Source organism: Engystomops pustulosus, chromosome 3 (genome assembly GCF_040894005.1).
Source record: "Engystomops pustulosus chromosome 3, aEngPut4.maternal, whole genome shotgun sequence".
NCBI classification, from domain to species: Eukaryota; Metazoa; Chordata; class Amphibia; order Anura; family Leptodactylidae; genus Engystomops; species Engystomops pustulosus.
This window is the reverse complement of record NC_092413.1, coordinates 58,200,276-58,227,917: the sequence shown is the minus strand read 5'-3', so window position 1 is coordinate 58,227,917 and position 27,642 is coordinate 58,200,276. Positions and strand designations below refer to the sequence as shown.

Here is a 27,642-nt window from a genome sequence, read left to right as displayed (position 1 = left end):
TAATGCTCGAACGAGCATCAGCGCTCGGACGAGTATGCTCGCTCATCTCTAGTTTTTGGTGTTTTTTTTGTCTTTGTAGAAAAGAGCCAGATAAAGAACCACTATAATTTCTAGATATGTCTGAAATCTCACCCATTTGCCTTAACCAATCTGTCCAAGCATATATCTATGAAACAAAAACTTGCACACTCATTTGAGATTACCAAATAGGAAAAACTGCTTTTCCTGACACTGTTTGACCTCTTTTCTAGACTACATCTGTCAGAAAACTAATGGCATTTCGAGATTGGATTTTCTAAGACAGATTTTACAGTCCAACTTTGTTCACCACTATCTTTTGACAAATTGTTCTATGACTATCTGAGTCAGGTTAAACTTCTCCTATACATTTTCTCATGTCTTTTTCATAGCATATGTTTTGAAACTTTGAACAAAGATGCTGATAGAATATTCACCTACACAAATTAATATATTGTATTTTCAATATTATTTAATGTTTCTAAAATAGCAGGTTTCTCAGAATAGTGAGGAACAAAATGCATTGATCACAATATGGTGCTCAGAGACTCATCTTTTGATCAACAGGTGATTTGGATAAAGGTCAAGATTAAAATGTTTATTGTCACTAATGAATTACTCAATCTAGACCAATTTGCCAGAAGTCCAAGGTTAAAACTTTTACCAGGAGTGGGGTTCGAACCCACGCGAATCTATATCCATTGGATCTTAAGTCCAACGCCTTAACCACTCGGCCATCCTAATGGAATGACAATCTGCTAGACTCCGAGATCAGCATGGCCATGACAGAGTGACCGAATGAGGCTAGATAGCATCTAAAACATGCAATAATTGACCCTGACACTATAGGGGACGGCATGCAGAGGCAGCGGCACCAGCGGCAGGCTAGAGAGTGTCATGGCGACATACCCTAAATGGACTCAGGCTTCAAACCAATGGGTGGCAGAGAGGAACCAAAGGAGGTGAGCAAGAAGCGCTGAAATGATTTCCTATGTGAACAAAAGGTTGACGGTATATTTAGTGGACAACACAGCATGGTGGCGACATAGTGACCAAGTTCCATAACGTATCTGGTGAAACACCCGAAAAATGAGCCTGACACAGCTCTTTTGATAAGGGGACGACATGTGGAGGCAGCCATGGAGACGACTTCCATGATTAAGAGCGACAGTATGGGGCATTCATATTGCGCTGCTATGATTGCAACTTCAGGTCTCTAGCATGGTGGCGACAGATGGGCCGAGTTCCACTATGTGTCTGGTGAAACACCTGAAAATTCTGCCTGACACAGCTTGTTTGATAAGGGGACCATGTATGGAGGCAGTGAACTAGTAGTAGATTAAAGGTGCTGCAGTTAAAACTATGTTAGTTGGATCTTGGGATGGAGCTGGCGCTCCGCTGCCAGGCGAGCTTTCGCCTATCCAAGCCCCTGTCTCTCGGCTACTCCCCAAACAGCACTTCTAAGAACCTTTTGTATAAGATCAAGTGTAGTAGCGTTCTTATAAGTTTGGGTTATGGCGGGTGAGGGGAATGTAAACAGATGCGCAAGAAGCGCTGAAATAATATCGGTAAATGATAAAAGTTTGCCAGTATATTTTGTGGATTACACAGCAGGGTGGCGGCAAAGTTAACAAGTTTGATGTGGAATCCATGAAAACAACCCAAAATTCTGCCTGACACAGCTCGTTTGATAAGGGGACCATGTATGGAGGCAGCTATATGGACGACTTTTGGAGGCAGCTATGGCGATGACGTGTGGAGGTAGCACTGGAGACAACGTGTGGAGCCAGCTAAAAAGACAACATGTGGAGGCTGCTATGGAGACAATTTAATTTGGATAGTGCCTGTATGTGGCAGTCCAAAAAAGTTTTCAAACCAGAGGAGCAGGTAGGTGGTTCTCCAGAAAAATAGATTGAGTGCCTGTATGTGGCACTCCCAAAAATTGCTTAAAACAGAGGACCGGGTAGGTGGCCCTCCAGAAAAATTAAATACATAGAGTACTATAGCTAGAGCCAGTTGGCCCTGGCAAAAAATAGCCAGTTTCCTCTGCTTTAGTGTACAAAGAGGAGGAGAAGGAGGACAATGAGGAGGAGGAGTGCATACATTATTCAGGTTGAGCTTCTTTCACCTGGTGGAGAATGAAAATCCGGAGAAATCCAGGCTTTATTCATCTTGATAAGTGTCAGCCTGTCAGCGCTGTCAGTCGACAGGCGTGTACGCTTATCGGTGATGGTGCCACCAGCTGCACTGAAAACCCGCTCGGACAACACACTAGCGGCAGGGCAGGCAAGAACCTCCAAGGCGTACAGCGCCAGTTCGTGCCACATGTCCAGCTTTGAAACCCAGTAGTTGTAGGGAGCTGTGTGATCATTTAGGACGATGGTATGGTCAGCTACGTACTCCCTCACCATCTTTCTGTAAAGATCAGCCCTACTCTGACGAGACTGGGGACAGGTGACAGTGTCTTGCTGGGGTGACATAAAACTGGCAAAGGCCTTGTAAAGCGTACCCCTGCCAGTGCTGGAAAAGCTGCCTGCTCGCCTACTCTCCCTCGATACTTGTCCCGCAGAAGTACGCCCTCTGCCACTAGCGCTGTCAGAAGGGAAATAGTGTTTCAGCTTGTGCACCAGGGCCTGCTGGTATTCATGCATTCTCACACTCCTTTCCTCTCCAGGGATGAGAGTGGAAAGATTTTGCTTGTACCGTGGGTCCAGGAGAGTGAATATCCAGTAATCGGTGCTGGAATAAATTCTTTGAACGCGAGGGTCACGGGATAGGCAGCCTAGCATGAAATCTGCCATATGCGCCCCATATGAGTCCCAACGCGCAAGAATTCACTCCCCTCACTGGCCTGACTGCCCATTTCCTCCTCCTGCAAATCCTCCAACTCCTCTTCTTCTGCCCATACACGCTGAACAGTGAAGGACTGAACAATGGTCCCCTCTTCTGTCTCGCCAACATTCTCCTCCTCTTCCTCCTCATCCTCCTCCACCTCCTCTGATATGCGCTGAGAAACAGACCTAAGGGTGCTTTGGCTATCAACAAGGGAATCTTCTTCCCCCGTCTCTTGTGACGAGCGCAATGCTTCTGACTTCATGCTGACCAGAGAGTTTTTCAACAGGCCAAGCAGCGGGATGGTGAGGCTGATGATGGCGGCATCGCCACTGACCATCTGTGTTGACTCCTCAAAGTTACTCAGCACCTGACAGATATCAGACTTCCACGTCCACTCCTCATTGTAGACTTGAGGAAGCTGACTGACTTGACTACCAGTTCTGGTGGAAGTTGACATCTGGCAGTCTACAATCACTCCCTGAGAGTGGCAGAATCTGTGCTGGACTTCCTGAAATGCGCACAGATGCGGCGCACCTTCGTGAGCAAATCAGACAGATTGGGGTATGTCTTGAGGAAACGCTGAACTATGAGATTTAACACATGGGCCAGGCATGGCACATGTGTCAGTCTGCCGAGTTGCAGAGCTGCCACCAGGTTACGGCCGTTGTCACACACAACTATGCCTGGCTTCAGGTTCAGCGGTGCCAGCCACAGATCAGTCTGCGCCGTGATGCCCTGTAATAACTCTTGGGCGGTGTGCCTTTTATCGCCTAGGCTCAGCAGTTTGAGCACCGCCTGCTGTCGTTTAGCGACGGCACTGTTGCTATGCCTAGAGATACCAACTGATGGCGCCATGGCCACGGATGGTAATTCGGAGGAGGAGGGGTGGGAGGAGGAGGAGGCATAGTAGGCCTGAGAGACCTGGACCGAGGTAGGCCCCGCAATCCTCGGCGTCGGCAGTATATGACCAGCCCCAGGGTCAGACTCAGTCCCAGCCTCCACCAAGTTAACCCAATGTGCCTTCAGCGATATATAGTGGCCCTGCCCGGCAGCACTCGTTCACGTGTCCGTGGTCAGGTGGACCTTGTCAGAAACGGCGTTGGTCAGGGCACGGATGATGTTCTCTGACACGTGCTTGTGCAGGGCTGGGACGGCACATCGGGAAAAGTAGTGGCGGCTGGGGACTGAATACCGAGGGGTGGCGGCATCTCCAGGCTAAGCAACTTGGAGATGTGGACGTTGAGGGCTTGGGCGTGTGGGTGGGTTGCGCTATACTTCCTTTTGCGCTCCAGCGTCTGGGGTATGGAGAGCTGAACGCTGGTGGATGCTGTGGAGGCGAAGATGGGGTTTTCGCACGGGAGGTGTTTGGGCCGTGGTCCTGGGCAGGGGGCTGACTAGCAGATGACACAGGGGAAGGAGCAGTGGTGTGCCCGGCCGGAGGTGAACGGCTTGGTGCCATTGAGTGGGGTGTTTAGCATTCATATGCCTGCGCATACTGGTGGTAGTTAAGCTAGTAGTGGTGGAACCCCTGCTGATCCTGGTTTGGCAAAGGTTGCACACCACAGTCCGTCGGTCATCCGGTGTTTCTTTAAAGAACCTCCAGACTTCTGAAAATCTAGCCCTCGCCACGGGAGCTTGACTACGGGCAACATTTGGCACTGATGCACCAGCTCTGGCCCTGCCTCTTCGTCTGGCCCCACCACTGCCTCTTGCAACCTGTTCTGCTATAGGACTCGCCTCCGGACAAGTGGTTTGTGACTGTGGGAAGGGTCCAGAAAACAGTTCCTCAGAGTATGCCGGTTCAAATGCCAAATTTTGCTGGGAGGGGGCAGACTGGGGGGAAGGAGGCTGAGGTGGAGGAGCTGGAGGAGTGCTGATTTCGGTGACATGGGTGGACTGCGTGGAAGACTGACTGGTGGACAAATGGCTAGAAGCATTGTCCGCAATCCACGACATCACCTCTTCGCACTGTTCTGGCCTCAACAGTGCTCTACCACGAGTCCCAGTAACTTGAGACATGATGAACCTAGGGAGTGTAGCTCTGCGGTGTTCCCCTGCTCCCTCATCAGCAGGTCGTGTCTCACCCCGCCAAAGACCACGGCCTCTGACCCCTGCAGTAGTTGGACGCCCATGTCCACGCCCTCGTCCTCTACCCCTAGCCCTCGGGTTAAACATTTTGAAAATTAAAGTGTAAACTTCAAATTTTTTTTTTTTTGTGTGTTTTTTTTTTTAAACAAAACGATGCTATCCTATTGCTATGGCTAGTTTCTAACCTACACTGACAGCACACAACTGGATTTTGTGCTGTGCCAGATGACTTTGAGTTATAAGAGAAATAAACGTAAAAAATAAATAAATCAGCAGACTCTGCCTAATTCTAATCAAACCTCTAATAAATTGTCCCACATCGGTGTTTGAGGTGGATATGTGTGTCACTAAGAGCTTAACACAAGTCTCCCTGCAAATTCCTCACAATATGGTACTAGTTGCACTACTAATGCCAGCAAGCCCATCCACAAGCAAACCAAAAAAAAAAGGAAAATATAACGCTATTGTAGGCCTAAATAAGCCGTTGGGGTTCTCCTATGGCTATTTTCTAGCCCACACTCAAAGCACACTGCTTTGGCAGATTACTGTGAGTTCTAAAAAGAAATAAATGTAAAAAAAAATAAATCAGCAGACTGTGCCTAATTCAAATCAAACCCCTAATAAATTGTCCCACTTCGTGTTTGAGGTGGATATGTGTGTCACTAAGAGCTAAACACAAGTTTCCCTGCAAATTACTCACAATATGGTACTAGCTGCACTACTAATGCCAGCAAGCCCAGCCACAAGCAAACCAAAAAAAAAAAGGAAAATATAACGCTATTGTAGGCCAAAATAAGCCGTTGGAGTTCTCCTATGGCTATTTTCTAGCCCACACTCAAAGCACACTGCTTTGGCAGATTACTGTGAGTTCTAAAAAGAAATAAACGTAAAAAAAAAAAAAAATCAGCAGACTCGGCGCAATTCAAATCAAACCCCTAATAAATTGTCCCACTTCAGTGTTTGAGGAGGATATGTGTGTCACTAAGAGCTAAACACAAGTCTCCCTGCTAATTACTCACAATATGGTACTAGCTGCACTACTAATGCCAGCAAGCCCAGCCACAAGCAAACCAAAAAAAAGGAAAATATAACGCTATTGTAGGCCTAAATAAGCTGTTGGGGTTCTCCTATGGCTATTTTCTAGCCCACACTCAAAGCACACTGCTTTGGCAGATTACTGTGAGTCCTAAAAAGAAATAAACGTAAAAAAAAATAAATCAGCAGACTGTGCCTAATTCAAATCAAACCCCTAATAAATTGTCCCACTTCGGTGTTTGAGGTGGATATGTGTGTCACTAAGAGCTAAACACAAGTCTCCCTGCAAATTACTCACAATATGGTACTAGCTGCACTACTAATGCCAGCAAGCCCAGCCACAAGCAAACCAAAAAAAAAGGAAAATATAACGCTATTGTAGGCCTAAATAAGCCGTTGGGGTTCTCCTATGGCTATTTTCTAGCCCACACTCAAAGCACACTGCTTTGGCAGATTACTGTGAGTTCTAAAAAGAAATAAACGTAAAAAAAATAAATCAGCAGACTGTGCCTAATTCAAATCAAACCCCTAATAAATTGTCCCACTTCGGTGTTTGAGGTGAATATGTGTGTCACTAAGAGCTAAACACAAGTCTCCCTGCAAATTACTCACAATATGGTACTAGCTGCACTACTAATGCCAGCAAGCCCATCCACAAGCAAACCAAAAAAAAAGGAAAATATAACGCTATTGTAGGCCTAAGTAAGCCGTTGGGGTTCTCCTATGGCTATTTTCTAGCCCACACTCAAAGCACACTGCTTTGGCAGATTACTGTGAGTTCTAAAAAGAAATAAACGTAACAAAAAATAAATCAGCAGACTGTGCCTAATTCAAATCAAACCCCTAATAAATTGTCCCACTTCGGTGTTTGAGGTGGATATGTGTGTCACTAAGAGCTAAACACAAGTCTCCCTGCAAATTTCTCACAATATGGTACTAGCTGCACTACTAATGCCAGCAAGCCCAGCCACAAGCAAACCAAAAAAAAGGAAAATAAAACGTTATTGTAGCCCTAAGAAGGACTGTTGGGTTCTTGTAGAATCACTCCTGCCTAACACTATTCTAATAGAACACCCTAACGCTTTCCCTGACCAGCAGCAGCTCTCTCCCTAGCGGCATCCAGACAGAGAATGACGCGAGCAGCGCGGGCAGGAGCTAGTCTATTCCAGGGTCACCTGATCTGTCCAGCCAACTACTGCTATCGACGTGTAAGAGTACCACGTCATGATGGGTGGAGTGCAGAGTCTCCTGGCTTGTGATTGGCTCTGTTTCTGGCCGCCAAAAAGCAAAACGGCGTGAGATGCCATTTTCTCGAGCTGGTGAAATACTCGTCCGAGCAACGAGCAGTTTCGAGTACGCTAATGCTCGAACGAGTATGTTCGCTCATCTCTAGTGAGGAACAAAATGCATTGATCACAATATGGTGCTCAGAGACTCATCTTTTGATCAACAGGTGATTTGGATAAAGGTCAAGAACAAAATGTTTATTGTCACTAATGAATTACTCAATCTAGACTAATTTGCCAGAAGTCCAAGGTTAAAACTTTTACCAGGAGTGGGGTTTGAACCCACGCGGATCTATATCCATTGGATCTTAAGTTCAACACCTTAAAGGACACCTGTCATCAGGTCTCTGCCACTAGACCTGTCACTACTACTTGTTGGAGCAGCTCACAAGGATCCCATCACAGCCTTTATCTAGTTATTTCATACATTAATCATTATAAAATCATCTCTTCTTTATCATATAAATGAGGCTGGTCACATGATCAGAGGCAGTGATGTCAGCCCTGTTACCCCTCCCCTCTCCTCCCCCTGCTCATGTCTGTGTGTAATGTATAGTAAAGCATGGCTAGTGTGTTTGCTGCATCTGCTGACATGCTGCATCCTCCTAATATACAGGTGAGAGACACAGACATCAGCTACACATGAATCTGACATGTTCTGCTGCAACATGGCTGCCTGGAGCTGCTGTATCTCTCCTAAACACACACACACATGCACACACAGGCTGCAGGGGGCGTGGCCACCAGAACCAGGAAGCACATCATTATACAGCCTCACATCATTATACAGGCTGTCAGTCATGCACTGGGGGTGTGGCTGTGCCTCCCACTCATGAATAGAGTGGACAGCTTGAATATGCTAATGCTTCATTGGACATTTCACAGGTCATTTGCATACAGCTTTAGGACCTCATTGCTTAGGTTTACAGGCATGTAGAGGGACAATGAAGGGATAGAGGCATTGCTCTCTAATGGCAGTTTATGAAAATATATTTAGTTTAGGGGGGTTATTTTGCATGACGGGTTCTCTTTAACCACTCGGCCATCCTGGTGGAATGACAAGCTGCTAGACTCCGAGATCAACATAGTGGTTAATTGGAATAATGCATTTATGTAAGTTGTACAAAATCATTCAGATTTACAAATTTGTTTAGTTTTTGGTGGTTTTTTTTGCCTTTCTAGAAAAGAGCCAGATAGAGAACCACTATAATTTCTAGATATGTCCGAAATCTCACCCATTCGCGGTAACCAATCTGTCCAAGCATACATCTATGAAACAAAAACTTGCACACTCATTTGAGATTACCAAATAGGAAAAACTGCTTTTCCTGACACTGTTTGACCTCTTTTCTAGACTACATCTGTCAGAAAACTAATGGCGTTTCTAGATTGGATTTTCTAAGACAGATTTTACAGTCCAACTTTGTTCACCACTATCTTTTGACAAATTGTTCTATGACTACCTGAGTCAGGTTAAACTACTCCTATACATTTTCTCATGTCTTTTTCATAACATATGTTTTGAAACTTTGAACAAAGATGCTGATAGAATATTCACCTACATATATTAATATATTGTATTTTCAATATTATTTAATTTTTCTAAAATAGCAGGTTTCTCAGAATAATGAGGAACAAAATGCATTGATCACAATATGGTGCTCAGAGACTCATCTTTTGATCAACAGGTGATTTGGATAAAGGTCAAGAACAAAATGTTTATTGTCACTAATGAATTACTCAATCTAGACCAATTTGCCAGAAGTCCAAGGATAAAACTTTTACCAGGAGTGGGGTTCGAACACACGCAGATATATATCCATTGGATCTTAAGTCCAACGCCTTAACCACTCGGCCATCCTGGTGGAAAAACAACCTGCTGGACTCCGAGATCAACATAGTGGTTGGTTGGAACAATGCATTTATGTAAGTTGTACAAAATCATTCAGGTTTACAAATCATTTTAGTTTTTGGTGTTTTTTTTTGTCTTTGTAGAAAAGAGCCAGATAGAGAACCACTATACTTTCTAGATATGTCTGAAATCTCACCCATTCGCCGTAACCAATCTGTCCAAGCATATATCTATGAAACAAAAACTTGCACACTCATTTGAGATTACCAAATAGGAAAAACTTTTTTTCCTAACACTGTTTGACCTTTTTTTTAGACTACATCTGTCAGAAAACAAATGGCGTTCCTAGATTGGATTTTCTAAGACAGATTTTACAGTCCAACTTTGTTCACCACTATCTTTTGACAAATTGTTCTATGACTACCTGAGTCAGGTTAAACTACTCCTATACATTTTCTCATGTCTTTTTCATAACATATGTTTTGAAACTTTGAACAAAGATGCTGATAGAATATTCACCTACATATATTAATATATTGTATTTTCAATATTTTTTTTTTTTTTTTTAACTTTTTTTATTGGGAAATTAGGTCATGCACATGATAACAAATTACATTAAGCAAAAAGAAAGGTACATTTTACATGAATGACAATTTAATTACATTGTTTTCGAATTTTCTGTCAGCAATCCGTTCACTCATATACCCATTTCCCTTTCCCTCCATTTTTCGGTTTTTTTCCTCCATCTTTTGCGATCTCAAGGTGCATTACGCACCATTAAGTCTCTTGTCCCGCTTGTTGTGGGAAACACGAAGAAACAAAAATACAAACACAACATACTCAACCTTATAAATAACTTAGGCCAAAGGGAAGTAGCTTCCGAATATTATAGTTGCGTGATGTCAGTCAGTATGTCCTGTACACCTATGTCGCTTTTGTCCCTAATTAAACTTTAAGCCTACCTAGAGTTCCTCGCAAGTCTTCTGTCAAATACCATTCTGAGTTTTTAAGTTTTTTCATGAGGTCCTGTATTTCGTCAGAAGATAAATGATTTGCTACAAATTTACGCCATTTACGAAAGAATTTTTTGATCTGTTTTTCTCCCTTCTTTTCTGCCTCCATCCTATCTATGTTTAAGTATAATTTTGCTTGAATTACTATTTCCTCCATCGATGGAAGTTCCGATTCCAACCAATGGTTCAATAAGCATCTTTTTGCTATCAACATGAGTATATGAAGAATCGGGGATATCATGACCTCTATCTCCTCCTCTTCCTCCTCTCCCTGGGGTATTACAGAGTGGAAGACGAGGGCCAACGGTTGTAGGGGAATCGTGATATTGTAATGGGACGTGATAAATGCTTGGAAGGACTTCCAGAAAGATTGCACTATGGGGCATGTCCATATTGAGTGATACAGGTCTACCATTGGCAATTTGCATTTAGGACATTCAGTTATTCTGTATGGACGGGACTCCGATGCTGGTATATTAAAAGCATAGGTATTTTCAATATTATTTAATTTTTTATAATATAGCAGGTTTCTCTGAATAGTGAGGAACAAAATGCATTGCTCACAATATGGTGCTCAGAGACTCAACTTTTGATCAACAGGTGATTTGGATAAAGGTCAAGAACAAAATGTTTATTGTCACTAATGAATTACTCAATCTAGACCAATTTGCCAGAAGTCCAAGGTTAAAACATTTACCAGGAGTGGGGTTCGAACCCCAGATTTTACAGTCCAACTTTGTTCACCACTATCTTTTGAAAAATTGTTCTATGATTACCTAAGTCAGGTTAAACTTCTCCTATACATTTTATCATGTCTTTTTCATAGCATATGTTTTGAAACTTTGAACAAAGATGCTGATAGAATATTCACCTACATATATTAATATATTGTATTTTCAATATTATTTAATATTTCTAAAATAGCAGGTTTCTCTGAATAGTGAGAAACAAAATGCATTGATCACAATATGGTGCTCACAGACTCATTTTTTGATCAACAGGTGATTTGGATAAAGGTCATGATTAAATTGTTTATTGTCACTAATGAATTACTCAATCTAGACCAATTTGCCAGAAGTCCAAGGTTTAAACTTTTACCAGGAGTGGGGTTCGAACCCACGCGGATATATATCCATTGGATCTTAAGTCCAACGTCTTAACCACTCGGCCATCATGGTGGAATGCGACCTGCTACACTCCGAGATCAACATAGTGGTTAATTGGAATAATGCATTTATGTAAGTTGTACAAAATAATTCAGATTTACAAATTTGTTTAGTTTTTGGTGGTTTTTTTTGCCTTTCTAGAAAAGAGCCAGATAGAGAACCACTATAGTTTCTAGATATGTCCGAAATCTCACCCATTCGCGGTAACCAATCTGTCCAAGCATACATCTATGAAACAAAAACTTGCACACTCATTTGAGATTACCAAATAGGAAAAACTGCTTTTCCTGACACTGTTTGACCTCTTTTCTAGACTACATCTGTCAGAAAACTAATGGCGTTTCTAGATTGGATTTTCTAAGACAGATTTTACAGTCCAACTTTGTTCACCACTATCTTTTGACAAATTGTTCTATGACTACCTGAGTCAGGTTAAACTTCTCCTATACATTTTCTCATGTCTTTTACATAGCATATGTTTTGAAACTTTGAACAAAGATGCTGAAAGAATATTCACCTACATATATTAATATATTGTATTTTTAATATTATTTAACCCCTTAACGCTGAAGCCACTTTTCACCTTCCTGACACGGCCCATTTTTTCAAATCTGCCCTGTGTCACTATAAGTGGTTATAACTTCGGAACGCTTTAACATATCCAAGTGATTTTAAAATTGTTTTCTCGTGACACATCGTACTTCAGGTTATTTGAAAAATTTTGGTGGTATGTTTTGCATTTATTTATGAGAAAATCAGATATTTGGTGAAAATTTGGAAAAAATTTAGATTTTTGAACTTCAAAATGTTCTACTTTTTCCATACATAGTCATAACCGCAAAAAAACGTAATAACTAACATTCACTAAATGTCTAATTTATGTGGACATGGTTTTTTATGCATACTCTTATTTTTGTAGGATGTTATGGGCCTTTGAACGTTAGGTGCGATTTTTCACATTTTCATAAAAAACGCAAAATCCTGCTATTGAGGAACCTGCTCAGGTTTCAAATCACTTTGAGAGACCTAAATAAAAGTAAACCCCATAAATTACCCCATTATAGAAACTACGCCCCTCAACGTATGTGAAACAACTTTTATGAAGTTTGTTAACCCTTTAATTGTTTTACAGGGGTTAAAACAAAATCAGATGCAATTTTGAAAGTAAAATTTTTTTGGGTAAATTAATATGTTTTTCAAAAATGTACAAATTGTCATTGGATAAAATACCAAAACGCTCCACAAAATTTGATACCCAATCTCTTTCGTGTATAATAATACCCCATATGTGGTGGTAACCTGCTGTATGGGCACACGCCAGGGCGTCGAAGGGAAGCTGCGCCATTCAGAGCAGATTATGCATTGTCAATTTTTATTGGCTATACAATCTTTATTTTTTTGGCAATTTGGACATATAAGGGCTTATTTTCTGCGACATGAGATGCACTTTACAAATACTTCATTTTAGTGGGTCATTAGCTTATTGATGAGATTTTATTAACTCTTGAATGTATGGGTGAAAAGAAAATTGTCAATTTTGGTTTACTTTCTTTTCGTATTTTTTGGGGGTCGTACACCGTACACTAAAAATATTATATTATCTTCATTCTATAGGTCACTACGATTACGGTGATACCTCATTTGTATAGTTTTTCATTTATTTTTACAATTTTACTGGATAAAAACTAATATAGAGGAAATCTCATTTGTTTTTGCATCGCCAACTTTTCGGAGACGTAACTTTAATATTTTTTGGTTGACAGAGCTAGTTTAGGGCTTATTTTTTACGTGTTGAGTTGTTCTTTTCAGTGGTACCATTTTTGCGCACATAACTTTTTTTTATCACTTTTTAGAACATTTTTGTATAGAGATTTTATGAAAAATTTAAATTTTTGGCGTGTTTTTCGGGTTTTGTTTTTACGGCGTTCACCGAGCGGGTCCAATAATGTTTCTGAGTTATTGTACGGATTGTTACGGACGCGGCGATACCAAATATGTGGGGTTTTTTGGCGATTTTGTGTTTTTTTCACTTTATTGCATGTGTATAGGGAATATTTGTGTTTAGGGGACTCTAAGTTTATTTAATTAATTATTTTTATTAAAAAATTATTTTATGTAGTGTTTTTAACATTTTTATTAACTTTTACAGGTTAGCTTGAACAAGTGATCCACTGATCACTTGTTCAAGCTCTTCTTCACATTACACAGTGTAATACAGATGTATTACACTGTGTAATGTAACACACTGAGCATGCTGCGCATGCTCAGTGTGTTACAGCCGGGTCCTGTCAGAAGGCAGGACCCGGCTCCCGGCAGGAGGATCGCGCAGCCCCGGGCACCGGCAGTCCCGGGGCTGCGATCGGAGCAGCGGACCCCCCCCGGTAAGCGCCGCGGGGGGGTCCGATTCTTCTGAAATGCCCCTTGCACGCCGCGGTCAGCGCGACCGCGGCGTGTCAGGGGTTAACACCCGCGATCGGAGAAATCTCCGATCGCGGGTGTTAGAGGCAGGTGTCGGCTATAATATATAGCTGACACCTGCAGCTTCTGGCGCCGGCTCCGTTAAGGAGCCGGTGCCAGAAGCATGACGTAATAGTACTGCATTTTGCGGGAACGCACCTCCCGCGATGCAGTACTATTACGTCAAATGTCGGGAAGGGGTTAATTTTTCTAAAATAGCAGGTTTCTCAGAATAATGAGGAACAAAATGCATTGATCACAATATGGTGCTCAGAGACTCATCTTTTGATCAACAGGTGATTTGGATAAAGGTCAAGAACAAAATGTTTATTGTCACTAATGAATTACTCAATCTAGACCAATTTGCCAGAAGTCCAAGGATAAAACTTTTACCAGGAGTGGGGTTCGAACACAGGCAGATATATATCCATTGGATCTTAAGTCCAACACTTTAACCACTCGGCCATCCTGGTGGAAAAACAACCTGCTGGACTCCGAGATCAATATAGTGGTTGGTTGGAACAATGCATTTATGGAAGTTGTACAAAATCATTCAGGTTTACAAATCATTTTAGTTTTTGGTGTTTTTTTTTGTCTTTGTAGAAAAGAGCCAGATAGAGAACCACTATAATTTCTAGATATGTCTGAAATCTCACCCATTCGCCGTAACCAATCTGTCCAAGCATACATCTATGAAACAAAAACTTGCACACTCATTTGAGATTACCAAATAGGAAAAACTTTTTTTCCTAACACTGTTTGACCTTTTTTTTAGACTACATCTGTCAGAAAACAAATGGCGTTCCTAGATTGGATTTTCTAAGACAGATTTTACAGTCCAACTTTGTTCACCACTATCTTTTGACAAATTGTTCTATGACTACCTGAGTCAGGTTAAACTACTCCTATACATTTTCTCATGTCTTTTTCATAACATATGTTTTGAAACTTTGAACAAAGATGCTGATAGAATATTCACCTACATATATTAATATATTGTATTTTCAATATTATTTAATTTTTATAATATAGCAGGTTTCTCTGAATAGTGAGGAACAAAATGCATTGCTCACAATATGGTGCTCAGAGACTCAACTTTTGATGAACAGGTGTTTTGGATAAAGGTCAAGAATAGAGATGAGCGAACATGCTCGTCCGAGCTTGATGCTCGGTCGAGCATTAGGGTACTCGAAACTGCTCGTTACTCGGACGAATACTTCGCCCGCTCGAGAAAATGGCAGCTCCCGCCGTTTTGCTTTTTGGCGGCCAGAAACAGAGCCAATCACAAGCCAGGAGACTCTGCACTCCACCCAGCATGACGTGGTACCCTTACACGTCGATAGCAGTGGTTGGCTGGCCAGATCAGGTGACCCTGGGATAGACTAGCCGCTGGCCGCGCTGCTCGGATCATTCTGTCTCTGGATGCCGCTAGGGAGAGAGCTGCTGCTGGTCAGGGAAAGCGTTAGGGTGTTCTATTAGCTTACTGTTAGGCAGGAGTGATTCTCAAAGAACCCAACAGCCCTTCTTAGGGCTACAATAACGTTCTACTTTTTTTATTTTAATTTGCATCTTTTACCATTTTGTGAGGAATTAGCAGGGGGACTTGCTACCGTTGTGTTTAGCTCTTAGTGGCACACATATCCATAGCAAAGACCGAAGTGGGAAAATTCAGTAGGGGTTGGATTTCTATTAGGCAATAACTCAGTGTCATCTCATCTGGCATAGTAGTGTGCTTCCTTTGATACTTGGCTAGAAAATAGCCATAGGAGAATACAAACAGCTTCTTGAAGCCTACAGTAGCGTTCTATATATTTGATTTCTGGTTGATCTGCTGGTGGCTGTAGTTTCTGCAGTGCATGTACTTGCCAATTCTGAGCAATTTGTAGTGAGACTTGCGACCGCTGTGTTCTGCGCTTAGTGGCGCACATATCCATAGCAAAGGCCGAAGTGGCAAAATTCAGTAGGGGTTGGATTTCTATTAGGCAATAACTCAGTGTCATCTCATCTGGCATAGTAGTGTGCTTCCTTTGATACTTGGCTAGAAAATAGCCATAGGAGAATACAAACAGCTTCTTGAAGCCTACAGTAGCGTTCTATATATTTGATTTCTGGTTGATCTGCTGGTGGCTGTAGTTTCTGCAGTGCATGTACTTGCCAATTCTGAGCAATTTGTAGTGAGACTTGCGACCGCTGTGTTCTGCGCTTAGTGGCGCACATATCCATAGCAAAGGCCGAAGTGGCAAAATTCAGTAGGGGTTGGATTTCTATTAGGCAATAACTCAGTGTCATCTCATCTGGCATAGTAGTGTGCTTCCTTTGATACTTGGCTAGAAAATAGCCAGAGGAGAATACAAACAGCTTCTTGAAGCCTACAGTAGCGTTCTATATATTTGATTTCTGGTTGATCTGCTGGTGGCTGTAGTTTCTGCAGTGCATGTACTTGCCAATTCTGAGCAATTTGTAGTGAGACTTGCGACCGCTGTGTTCTGCGCTTAGTGGCGCACATATCCATAGCAAAGGCCGAAGTGGCAAAATTCAGTAGGGGTTGGATTTCTATTAGGCAATAACTCAGTGTCATCTCATCTGGCATAGTAGTGTGCTTCCTTTGATACTTGGCTAGAAAATAGCCATAGGAGAATACAAACAGCTTCTTGAAGCCTACAGTAGCGTTCTATATATTTGATTTCTGGTTGATCTGCTGGTGGCTGTAGTTTCTGCAGTGCATGTACTTGCCAATTCTGAGCAATTTGTAGTGAGACTTGCGACCGCTGTGTTCTGCGCTTAGTGGCGCACATATCCATAGCAAAGGCCGAAGTGGCAAAATTCAGTAGGGGTTGGATTTCTATTAGGCAATAACTCAGTGTCATCTCATCTGGCATAGTAGTGTGCTTCCTTTGATACTTGGCTAGAAAATAGCCAGAGGAGAATACAAACAGCTTCTTGAAGCCTACAGTAGCGTTCTATATATTTGATTTCTGGTTGATCTGCTGGTGGCTGTAGTTTCTGCAGTGCATGTACTTGCCAATTCTGAGCAATTTGTAGTGAGACTTGCGACCGCTGTGTTCTGCGCTTAGTGGCGCACATATCCATAGCAAAGGCCGAAGTGGCAAAATTCAGTAGGGGTTGGATTTCTATTAGGCAATAACTCAGTGTCATCTCATCTGGCATAGTAGTGTGCTTCCTTTGATACTTGGCTAGAAAATAGCCATAGCAATAGGATAGGATTGTTTGGTTTTAAAAACTCAAAAAAAAACAAAAAACACAAAAAAAAAAAAAACACAAAAAAACACCAAAAAAAACAAAAAGAAGTAAAAAAAAAAAAAAAGTTATAACTCTCATTTTAAAAATGTTTAACCCGAGGGCTAGGGGTAGAGGACGAGGGCGGGGACGTGGGCGTCCAACTACTGCAGGGGTCAGAGGCCGTAGTCCTGGGCGGGGTGAGACACCACCTGCTGATGAGGGAGCAGGGGAACGCCGCAGAGCTACACTCCCTAGGTTCATGTCTGAAGTTACTGGGACTCGTGGTAGAGCACTGTTGAGGCCAGAACAGTGCGAACAGGTGATGTCGTGGATTGCCGACAATGCTTCGAGCAATTTGTCCACCAGTCAGTCTTCCACGCAGTCCACCCATGTCACCGAAATCGGCACTCCTCCAGCTCCTGCACCTCAGCCTCCTCCCCCCCAGTCTGCCCCCTCCCAGCAAAATTTGCCATTTGAACCGGCATACTCTGAGGAACTGTTTTCTGGACCCTTCCCACAGTCACAAACCACTTGTCCGGTTGCTGATGAGCAATTTTCCGATGCCCAGGTTTTCCACCAGTCACAGTCTGTGGGTGATGATGACCTTCTTGACGTAGTGGAAGTGTGTAAAGAGGTGTCCGACGATGAGGAGACACGGTTGTCAGACAGTGGGGAAGTTGTTGTCAGGGCAGGAAGTCCGAGGGGGGAGCAGACTGAGGGATCGGAGGATGATGAGGTGACAGACCCAAGCTGGGTTGAGAGGCCGGGTGAACACAGTGCTTCTGAGACGGAGGAGAGTCCTCGACCTGAACAGGTTGGAAGAGGCAGTGGTGGGGCCAGACGGAGAGGCAGGGCCAGAGCTGGTGCATCAGCGCCACTGTCAACTAGTGAAGCTCCCGTGGTGAGGGCTCTTGCGGCGAGGGCTAGATCTTCAGAAGTGTGGAGGTTCTTTAAGGAAACACCGGATGACCGACGGACTGTGGTGTGCAACATTTGCCAAACCAGGCTCAGCAGGGGTTCCACCACTACTAGCTTAACTACCACCAGTATGCGCAGGCATATGAATGCTAAGCACCCCACTCAGTGGCAACAAGCCCGTTCACCTCCTGCCGTGCACACCACTGCTCCTTCCCCTGTGTCAGCTGCTAGTCAGCCCCCTGCCCAGGACCCTGGCACAAAAACCCCATCGTCGCCTCCATGATCCTCCACAGCATCCACCAGCGTTCAGCTCTCCATACCCCAGACGCTGGAGCGGAAACGCAAATATAGTGCAACCCACCCGCACGCCCAAGCCCTTAATGTGCACATCTCCAGATTGCTTAGCCTGGAGATGCTGCCCTATAGGCTAGTAGAGACCGAGGCCTTTCGCAACCTCATGGCGGCGGCCGCCCCTCGGTATTCGGTCCCCAGCCGCCACTACTTTTCCCGATGTGCCGTCCCAGCCCTGCACCAGCACGTGTCAGACAACATCATCCGTGCCCTGACCAACGCCGTTTCTGACAAGGTCCACCTGACCACGGACACGTGGACGAGTGCTGCCGGGCAGGGCCACTATATATCGCTGACGGCACATTGGGTTAACTTGGTGGAGGCTGGGACCGAGTCTGACCCTGGGGCTGCTCATATACTGCCGACGCCGAGGATTGCGGGGCCTACCTCGGTCCAGGTGTTTCAGGCCTACTATGCCTCCTCCTCCTCCCACCCCTCCTCCACCTCCTCCTCCGAACTACCATCCGTGGGCACGGCGCCATCAGTCGGTAGCTCTAGGCACAGCAGCAGTGCCGTCGCTAAGCGACAGCAGGCGGTGCTCAAACTGCTGAGCCTAGGCGACAAAAGGCACACCGCCCAAGAGCTATTACAGGGCATCACGGCGCAGACTGATCTGTGGCTGGCACCGCTGAACCTCAAGCCGGGAATGGTTGTGTGTGACAACGGCCGTAACCTGGTGGCGGCTCTGCAACTCGGCAGACTGACACATGTGCCATGCCTGGCCCATGTGTTAAATCTGATAGTGCAGCGTTTCCTCAAGACATACCCCAATCTGTCTGATTTGCTCACGAAGGTGCGCCGCATCTGTGCGCATTTCAGGAAGTCCAGCCCAGATGCTGCCACTCTCAGGGCAGCGCAGCTCCGCCTCCAACTGCCCGCTCACCGACTGTTGTGCGACGTGCCCACGAGGTGGAATTCAACACTGACCATGTTATCCAGAGTTTACCAGCAGCGCAGAGCGATTGTAGACTGCCAGATGTCAACTTCCACCAGAACTGGTAGTCAGGTCAGTCAGCTTCCTCAAGTCTACAATGAGGAGTGGACGTGGATGTCTGATATCTGTCAGGTGCTGAGTAACTTTGAGGAGTCAACACAGATGGTCAGTGGCGATGCCGCCATCATCAGCCTCACCATCCCGCTGCTTGGCCTGTTGAAAAACTCTCTGGTCAGCATGAAGTCGGAAGCTTTGCGCTCGTCACAAGAGACGGGGGAAGAATATTCCCTTGTTGATAGCCAAAGCACCCTGAGGTCTGTTTCTCAGCGCATATCGGAGGAGGTGGAGGTGGAGGAGGATGAGGAGGAAGAGGAGGAGAATGTTGGCGAGACACAAGAGGGGACCATTGTTGAGTCCTTCACTGTTCAGCGTGTATGGGCAGAAGAAGAGGAGTTGGAGGAGTTGGAGGAGGAGGAAATGGACAGTCAGGCCAGTGAGGGGAGTGAATTCTTACGCGTTGGTACTCTGGCGCATATGGCAGATTTCATGCTAGGCTGCCTATCCCGTGACCCTCGCGTTCAAAGAATTTATTCCAGCACCGATTACTGGGTGTTCACTCTCCTGGACCCACGGTACAAGCAAAATCTTCCCACTCTCATCCCTGGAGAGGAAAGGAGTGTGAGAATGCATGAATACCAGCAGGCCCTGGTGCACAAGCTGAAACAGTATTTCCCTTCTGACAGCGCTAGCGGCAGAGTGCGTAGTTCTGCGGGACAAGTAGCGAGGGAGAGTAGGCGAGCAGGCAGCTTGTCCAGCACTGGCAAGGGTACGCTTTACAAGGCTTTTGCCAGCTTTATGTCACCCCAGCAAGACACTGTCACCTGTCCCCAGTCTCGGCAGAGTAGGGCTGATCTTTACAGAAAGATGGTGAGGGAGTACGTAGCTGACCATACCATCGTCCTAAATGATCACACAGCTCCCTACAACTACTGGGTTTCAAAGCTGGACATGTGGCACGAACTGGCGCTGTACGCCTTGGAGGTTCTTGCCTGCCCTGCCGCTAGCGTCTTGTCCGAGCGGGTTTTCAGTGCAGCTGGTGGCATCATCACCGATAAGCGTACACGCCTGTCGACTGACAGCGCTGACAGGCTGACGCTTATTAAAATGAATAAAGGCTGGATTTCTCAGAATTTCCAATCTCCACCAGGTGAAGGAAGCTCAACCTGAATAATTGATCCACTCCTCCTCCTCCTCCTCATTTTCCTCCTTCTCCTCCTCTTTGTACAGTAAAGCAGAGGAAAATGGCTATTTTTTGACAGGGCCCACTGGCTCTTGCTATAGTACTTCATGCATTTAATTTTTCTGGAGGGCCACCTACCCGGTCCTCTGTTTGAAACAATTTTTGTGAGTGCCACATACAGGCACTCAATCTATTCCATTTTTCTGGAGGGCCACCTACCCGGTCCTCTGTTTTAAAAAATTTTTGGGACTGCCACATACAGGCACTCAATCTATTCCATTTTACTGCAGGGCCACCTACCTGCTCCTCTGGTTTGAACAATTTTTGGGACTGCCACATACAGGCACTCAATCTATTCCATTTTACTGGAGGGCCACCTACCTGCTCCTCTGGTTTGAAACATTTTTGGGACTGCCACATACAGGCACTCAATCTATTCCATTTTACTGCAGGGCCACCTACCTGCTCCTCTGGTTTGAACAATTTTTGGGACTGCCACATACAGGCACTCAATCTATTCCATTTTACTGCAGGGCCACCTACCTGCTCCTCTGGTTTGAACAATTTTTGGGACTGCCACATACAGGCACTCAATCTATTCCATTTTACTGGAGGGCCACCTACCTGCTCCTCTGGTTTGAAACATTTTTGGGACTGCCACATACAGGCACTCAATCTATCCCATTTTACTGGAGGGCCACCTACCTGCTCCTCTGGTTTGAAAAATGTTTGGGACTGCCACATACAGGCACTATCCAAATTAAATTGTCTCCATAGCAGCCTCCACACGTTGTCTCCATTGCTACCTCCAAAAGTCGTCCATATAGCTGCCTCCATACATCGTCCCTTTATCAAACGAGGTGTGTCAGGCAGAAATTTGGGTTGTTTTCATGGATTCCACATCAAAGTTGTTAACTTTGTCGCCACCCTGCTGTGTTATCCACAAAATATACTGGCAAACTTTTACCATTTAGGGATATTATTTCAGCGCTTCTTGCGCATCTGTTTACATTCCCCTCACCCGGCATATCCTAAACTTATAAGAACGCTACTACACTTGATCTTATACAAAAGGTTCTTAGAAGTGCTGTTTGGGGAGTAGCCTAGAGACAGGGGCTTGGATTGGCGAAAGCTCGCCTGGCAGCGGAACGCCAGCTCCATGCGCATCATGCGCTTCTTGCGCATCTGTTTACATTCCCCTCACCCGCCATATCCCAAACTTATAAGAACGCTACTACACTTAACTTGGTGCAGGCTGGGACCGAGTCTGACCCTGGGGCTGGTCATATACTGCCGACGCAGAGAATTGCGGGGCCTACCTCGGTCCAGGTCTCAAAGGCCTACTATACCTCCTCCCACCCCTCCTCCACCTCCTCCTCCTCCGAATTACCATCCGTGGGCATGGCGCCATCAGTCGGTAGCTCTAGGCACAGCAGCAGTGCCGTCGCTAAGCGACAGCAGGCGGTGCTGAAACTGCTGAGCCTAGGCGATAAAAGGCACACCGCCCAAGAGCTATTACAGGGCATTCCACATCAAAGTTGTTAACTTTGTCGCCACCCTGCTGTGTAATCCCCAAAATATACTTGCAAACTTTTACCATTTAGGGATATTATTTCAGCGCTTCTTGCGCATCTGTTTACATTCCCCTCACCCGCCATATCCTAAACTTATAAGAACGCTACTACACTTGATCTTATACAAAAGGTTCTTAGAAGTGCTGTTTGGGGAGTAGCCTATAGACATGGGCTTGGATTGGCGAAAGCTCGCCTGGCAGCGGAGCGCCAGCTCCATGCCAAGATCCAACTAACATAGTTTTAACTGCAGGACCTTTAATCTACTACTAGTTCACTGCCTCCATACATGGTCCCCTTATCAAACGAGCTCTGTCAGGCAGAATTTTGGGTTGTTTTCATGGCTTCCATGTTAACTTTGTCGCCACCCTGCTGTGTAATCCACAAAATATACTGGCAAACTTTTATCATGTACCGATATTATTTGAGCGCTTCTTGCTCACCTCCTTTGGTTCCTCTCTGCCACCCATTGGTTTGAAGCCTGAGTCCATTTAGGGTATGTCGCCATGACACTCTCTAGCCTGCTGCCGCTGCCTCTGCATGCCATCCCCTATAGTGTCAGGGTCAATTATTGGATGTTTTAGATGCTATCTAGCTTCATTCTGTCACTCTGTCATGGCCATGCTGTTGCCCATAATTTTGGCATAATGGTGCGATTATGCAGCCTCAGAGGCATCCATGCATGCTGCCCCTGCTGTTTCCTGTCCATTTCCGTGGTGTTTCCATCCTTTTCTGAGGTTCCCAGGTGTTTGGCCAAGCTTCCCTGTGCAGAGCCTTGGTCCCCTTGAAAAATGCTCGAGTCTCCCATTGACTTCAATGGGGTTCGTTATTCGAGACGAGCACTCGAGCATCGGGAAAAGTTCGTCTCGAATAACGAGTACCCGAGCATTTTAGTGTTCGCTCATCTCTAGTCAAGAACAAAATGTTTATTGTCACTAATGAATTACTCAATTTAGACCAATTTGCCAGAAGTCCAAGGTTAAAACTTTTACCAGGAGTGGGGTTCGAACCCCAGATTTTACAGTCCAACTTTGTTCACCACTATCTTTTGAAAAATTGTTCTATGACTACCTGAGTCAGGTTAAACTTCTCCTATACATTTTCTCATGTCTTTTTCATAGCATATGTTTTGAAACTTTGAACAAAGATGCTGATAGAATATTCACCTACATATATTAATATATTGTATTTTCAATATTATTTAATATTTCTAAAATAGCAGGTTTCTCTGAATAGTGAGAAACAAAATGCATTGATCACAATATGGTGCTCAGAGACTCATCTTTTGATCAACAGGTGATTTGGATAAAGGTCATGATTAAATTGTTTATTGTCACTAATGAATTACTCAATCTAGACCAATTTGCCAGAAGTCCAAGGTTTAAACTTTTACCAGGAGTGGGGTTCGAACCCACGCGGATATATATCCATTGGAACTTAAGTCCAACGTCTTAACCACTCGGCCATCATGGTGGAATGCGACCTGCTATACTCCGAGATCAACATAGTGGTTAATTGGAATAATGCATTTATGTAAGTTGTACAAAATAATTCAGATTTACAAATTTGTTTAGTTTTTGGTGTTTTTTTTTGCCTTTCTAGAAAAGAGCCAGATAGAGAACCACTATAATTTCTAGATATGTCCGAAAACTCACACTTTCGCCTTTACCTATCTGTCCAAGCATACATCTATGAAACAAAAACTTGCACTCATTTAAGATTACCAAATAGGAAAAACTGCTTTTCCTGACACTGTTTGACCTCTTTTCTAGACTACATCTGTCAGAAAACTAATGGCGTTTCTAGATTGGATTTTCTAAGACAGATTTTACAGTCTAACTTTGTTCACCACTATCTTTTGACAAATTGTTCTATGACTACCTGAGTCAGGTTAAACTTCTCCTATACATTTTCTCATGTCTTTTTCATAGCATATGTTTTGAAACTTTGAACAAAGATGCTGATAGAATATTCACCTACATATATTAATATATTGTATTTTCAATATTATTTAATTTTTCTAAAATAGCAGATTTCTCTGAAAAGTGAGGAACAAAAGGCATTGATCACAATATGGTGCTCAGAGACTCATCTTTTGCTCAACAGGTGATTTGGATAAAGGTCAAGAACAAAATGTTTATTGTCACTAATGAGTTACTCAATCTAGACCAATTTGCCAGAAGTCCAAGGTAAAAACTTTTACCAGGTGTGGGGTTCGAACCCACGCGGATCTATATCCATTGGATCATAAGTCCAACGCCTTAACCACTCGGCCATCCTGGTTCGAACAACAACTTGTTAGACTCCGAGATCAACATAGTGGTTGTTTGGAATAATGCATTCATGTAAGTTGTACAAAATCATTCAGGTTTACAAATTTGTTTATTTTTTGGTGATTTTTTTGTCTTTGTAGAAATAAGCCGGATAGAGAACCACTATAATTTCTAGATATGTCCGAAATCTCACCCATTCGCCTTAACCTATCTGTCTAAGCATACATCTATGAAACAAAAAGTTGCACACTCATTTGAGATTACCAAATAGGGAAAACTGCTTTTACTGACACTGTTTGACCTCTTTTTTAGACTACATCTGTCTGAAAACTAATGGTGTTTCTAGATTGGATTTTCTAAGACAGATTTTACAATCCAACTTTGTTCACCACTATCTTTTGACAAATTGTTCTATGACTACCTGAGTCAGGTTAAACTTCTCCTATACATTTTCTCATGTCTTTTTCATAGCATATGTTTTGAAACTTTGAACAAAGATGCTGATAGAATATTCACCTGAATATATTAATAAATTGTATTTTCAATATTATTTAATTTTGCTGAAATAGCAGTTTTCTCTGAATAGTGAGGAATAAAATGCATTGATCACAATATGGTGCTGAGAAACTCATCTTTTGATCAACAGGTGATTTGGATAAAGGTCAAGAATAGAGATGAGCGAGCACTAAAATGCTCGGGTACTCGTTATTCGAGACAAACTTTTCCCGATGCTCGAGTGCTCATCTCGAATAACGAGCCCCATTGAAGTCAATGGGAGACTCGAGCCTTTTTCAAGGGGACCAAGGCTCTGCACAGGGAAGCTTGTCCAAACACCTGGAAACCTCAGAAAAGGATGGAAACACCACGGAAATGGACAGGAAACAGCAGGGGCAGCATGCATGGATGCCTCTGAGGCTGCTTAAACGCACCATTATGCCAAAATTATGGGCAACAGCATGGCCATGACAGAGTGACAGAATGAAGCTAGATAGCATCTAAAACATCCAATAATTGACCCTGACACTATAGGGGATGGCATGCAGAGGCAGCGGCAGCAGCGGCAGGCTAGAGAGTGTCTTGGCAACATACCCCAAATGGACTCAGGCTTAAAACCAATGGGTGGCAGAGAGGAACCAAAGGAGGTGAGCAAGAAGCGCTCAAATAATATCGGTAAATGATAAAACTTTGCCAGTATATTTTGTGGATTACACAGCAGGGTGGCGACAAAGTTAACAAGTTTGATGTGGAAGCCATGAAAACAACCCAAAAATTTTGCCTGACACAGCTCGTTTGATAAGGGGACCATGTATGGAGGCAGTGAACTAGTAGTAGATTAAAGGTGCTGTAGTTAAAACTATGTTAGTTGGATCTTGGGGTGGAGCTGGCGCTCCGCTGCCAGGCGAGCTTTCGCCAATCCAAGCCCCTGTCTCTAGGCTACTCCCCAAACAGCACTTCTAAGTATAAGACACTTTTGTATAAGATCAAGTGTAGTAGCGTTCTTATAAGTTTGGGATGTGGCGGGTGAGGGGAATGTAAACAGATGCGCAAGAAGCGCTGAAATAATATCGGTAAATGATAAAAGTTTGCCAGTATATTTTGTGGATTACACAGCAGGGTGGCGACAAAGTTAACAAGATTGATGTGGAATGCCCTGTAATAGCTCTTGGGCGGTGTGCCTTTTATCGCCTAGGCTCAGCAGTTTGAGCACCGCCTGCTGTCGCTTGGCGACGGCACTGCTGCTGTGCCTAGAGCTACCGACTGATGGCGCCATGCCCACGGATGGTAATTCGGAGGAGGAGGAGGTGGAGGAGGGGTGGGAGGAGGAGGAGGTATAGTAGGCCTTTGAGACCTGGACCGAGGTAGGCCCCGCAATCCTCGGCATCGGCAGTATATGACCAGCCCCAGGGTCAGACTCGGTCCCAGCCTCCACCAAGTTAAGTGTAGTAGCGTTCTTATAAGTTTGGGATATGGTGGGTGAGGGGAATGTAAACAGATGCGCAAGAAGAGCTGAAATAATATCCGTAAATGGTAAAAGTTTGGCAGTATATTTTGTGGATTACACAGCAGTGTAATCAACAGATGCGCAAGAAGCGCTGAAATAATATCGGTTAATCATAAAAGTTTGCCAGTATATTTTGTGGATAACACAGCAGGGTGGTGACAAAGTTAACAACTTTGATGTGGAATCCATGAAAACAACCCAAATTTCTGCCTGACACACCTCGTTTGATAAGGGGACGATGTATGGAGGCAGCTATATGGACGACTTTTGGAGGTAGCAATGGAGACAACGTGTGGAGGCTGCTATGGAGACAATTTAATTTGGATAGTGCCTGTATGTGGCAGTCCAAAAAAGTTTTCAAACCAGAGGAGCAGGTAGGTGGCCCTCCAGAAAAATTAAATAGATTGAGTGCCTGTATGTGGCAGTCCAAAAAAGTTTTCAAACCAGAGGAGCAGGTAGGTGGCCCTCCAGAAAAATGAAATAGATTGAGTGCCTGTATGTGGCAGTCCAAAAAAGTTTTCAAACCAGAGGAGCAGGTAAGTGGCCCTCCAGAAAAATTGAATAGATTGAGTGCCTGTATGTGGCAGTCCAAAAAAGTTTTCAAACCAGAGGAGCAGGTAGGTGGCCCTCCAGAAAAATTGAATAGATTGAGTGCCTGTATGTGGCAGTCCCAAAAATTGTTTAAAACAGAGGAACGGGTAGGTGGCCCTCCAGAAAAATTAAATGCATAAAGTACTATAGCTAGAGCCAGTGGGCCCTGTCAAAAAATAGCCAGTTTCCTCTGCTTTAGTGTACAAAGAGGAGGAGAAGGAGGAAAATGAGGAGGAGGAGTGCTTAAATTATTCAGGTTGAGCTTCCTTCACCTGGTGGAGATTTGAAATTATGAGAAATCCAGGCTTTATTCATCTTAATAAGCGTCAGCCTGTCAGCGCTGTCAGTCGACAGGCGTGTACACTTATCGGTGATGATGCCACCAGCTGCACTGAAAACTCGCTCGGACAACACGCTAGCGGCAGGGCAGGCAAGAACCTCCAAGGTGTACAGCGCCAGTTCGTGCCACATGTCCAGCTTTGAAACCCAGTAGTTGTAGGGAGCTGTGTGATCATTTAGGACGATGGTATGGTCAGCTACGTACTCCCTCACCATCTTTCTGTAAAGATCAGCCCTACTCTGCCGAGACTGGGGACAGGTGACAGTGTCTTGCTGGGGTGACATAAAGCTGGCAAAAGCCTTGTAAAGCGTACCCTTGCCAGTGCTGGACAAGCTGCCTGCTCGCCTACTCTCCCTCGCTACTTGTCCCGCAGAACTACGCACTCTGCCGCTAGCGCTGTCAGAAGGGAAATACTGTTTCAGCTTGTGCACC

At 44.2% G+C, this 27,642-nt stretch overlaps 5 non-coding genes across 5 annotated transcripts; all 5 read right to left on the bottom strand.

Annotated features, from left to right (window-relative positions):
* Positions 1 to 679: 679 nt before the first annotated feature.
* Positions 680 to 762, bottom strand: TRNAL-UAA (transfer RNA leucine (anticodon UAA)). Its single transcript has one exon. It is a non-coding gene; the product is annotated as a tRNA-Leu (tRNA).
* An 8,282-nt stretch (positions 763 to 9,044) lies between these two features.
* Positions 9,045 to 9,127, bottom strand: TRNAL-UAA (transfer RNA leucine (anticodon UAA)). The gene has a single exon. It is a non-coding gene; the product is annotated as a tRNA-Leu (tRNA).
* Positions 9,128 to 11,222: 2,095 nt separating this feature from the next.
* Positions 11,223 to 11,305, bottom strand: TRNAL-UAA (transfer RNA leucine (anticodon UAA)). The gene has a single exon. It is a non-coding gene; the product is annotated as a tRNA-Leu (tRNA).
* Positions 11,306 to 23,394: 12,089 nt separating this feature from the next.
* Positions 23,395 to 23,477, bottom strand: TRNAL-UAA (transfer RNA leucine (anticodon UAA)). Its single transcript has one exon. It is a non-coding gene; the product is annotated as a tRNA-Leu (tRNA).
* A 727-nt stretch (positions 23,478 to 24,204) lies between these two features.
* Positions 24,205 to 24,287, bottom strand: TRNAI-UAU (transfer RNA isoleucine (anticodon UAU)). The gene has a single exon. It is a non-coding gene; the product is annotated as a tRNA-Ile (tRNA).
* Between the last annotated feature and the right edge of the window lie 3,355 nt (positions 24,288 to 27,642).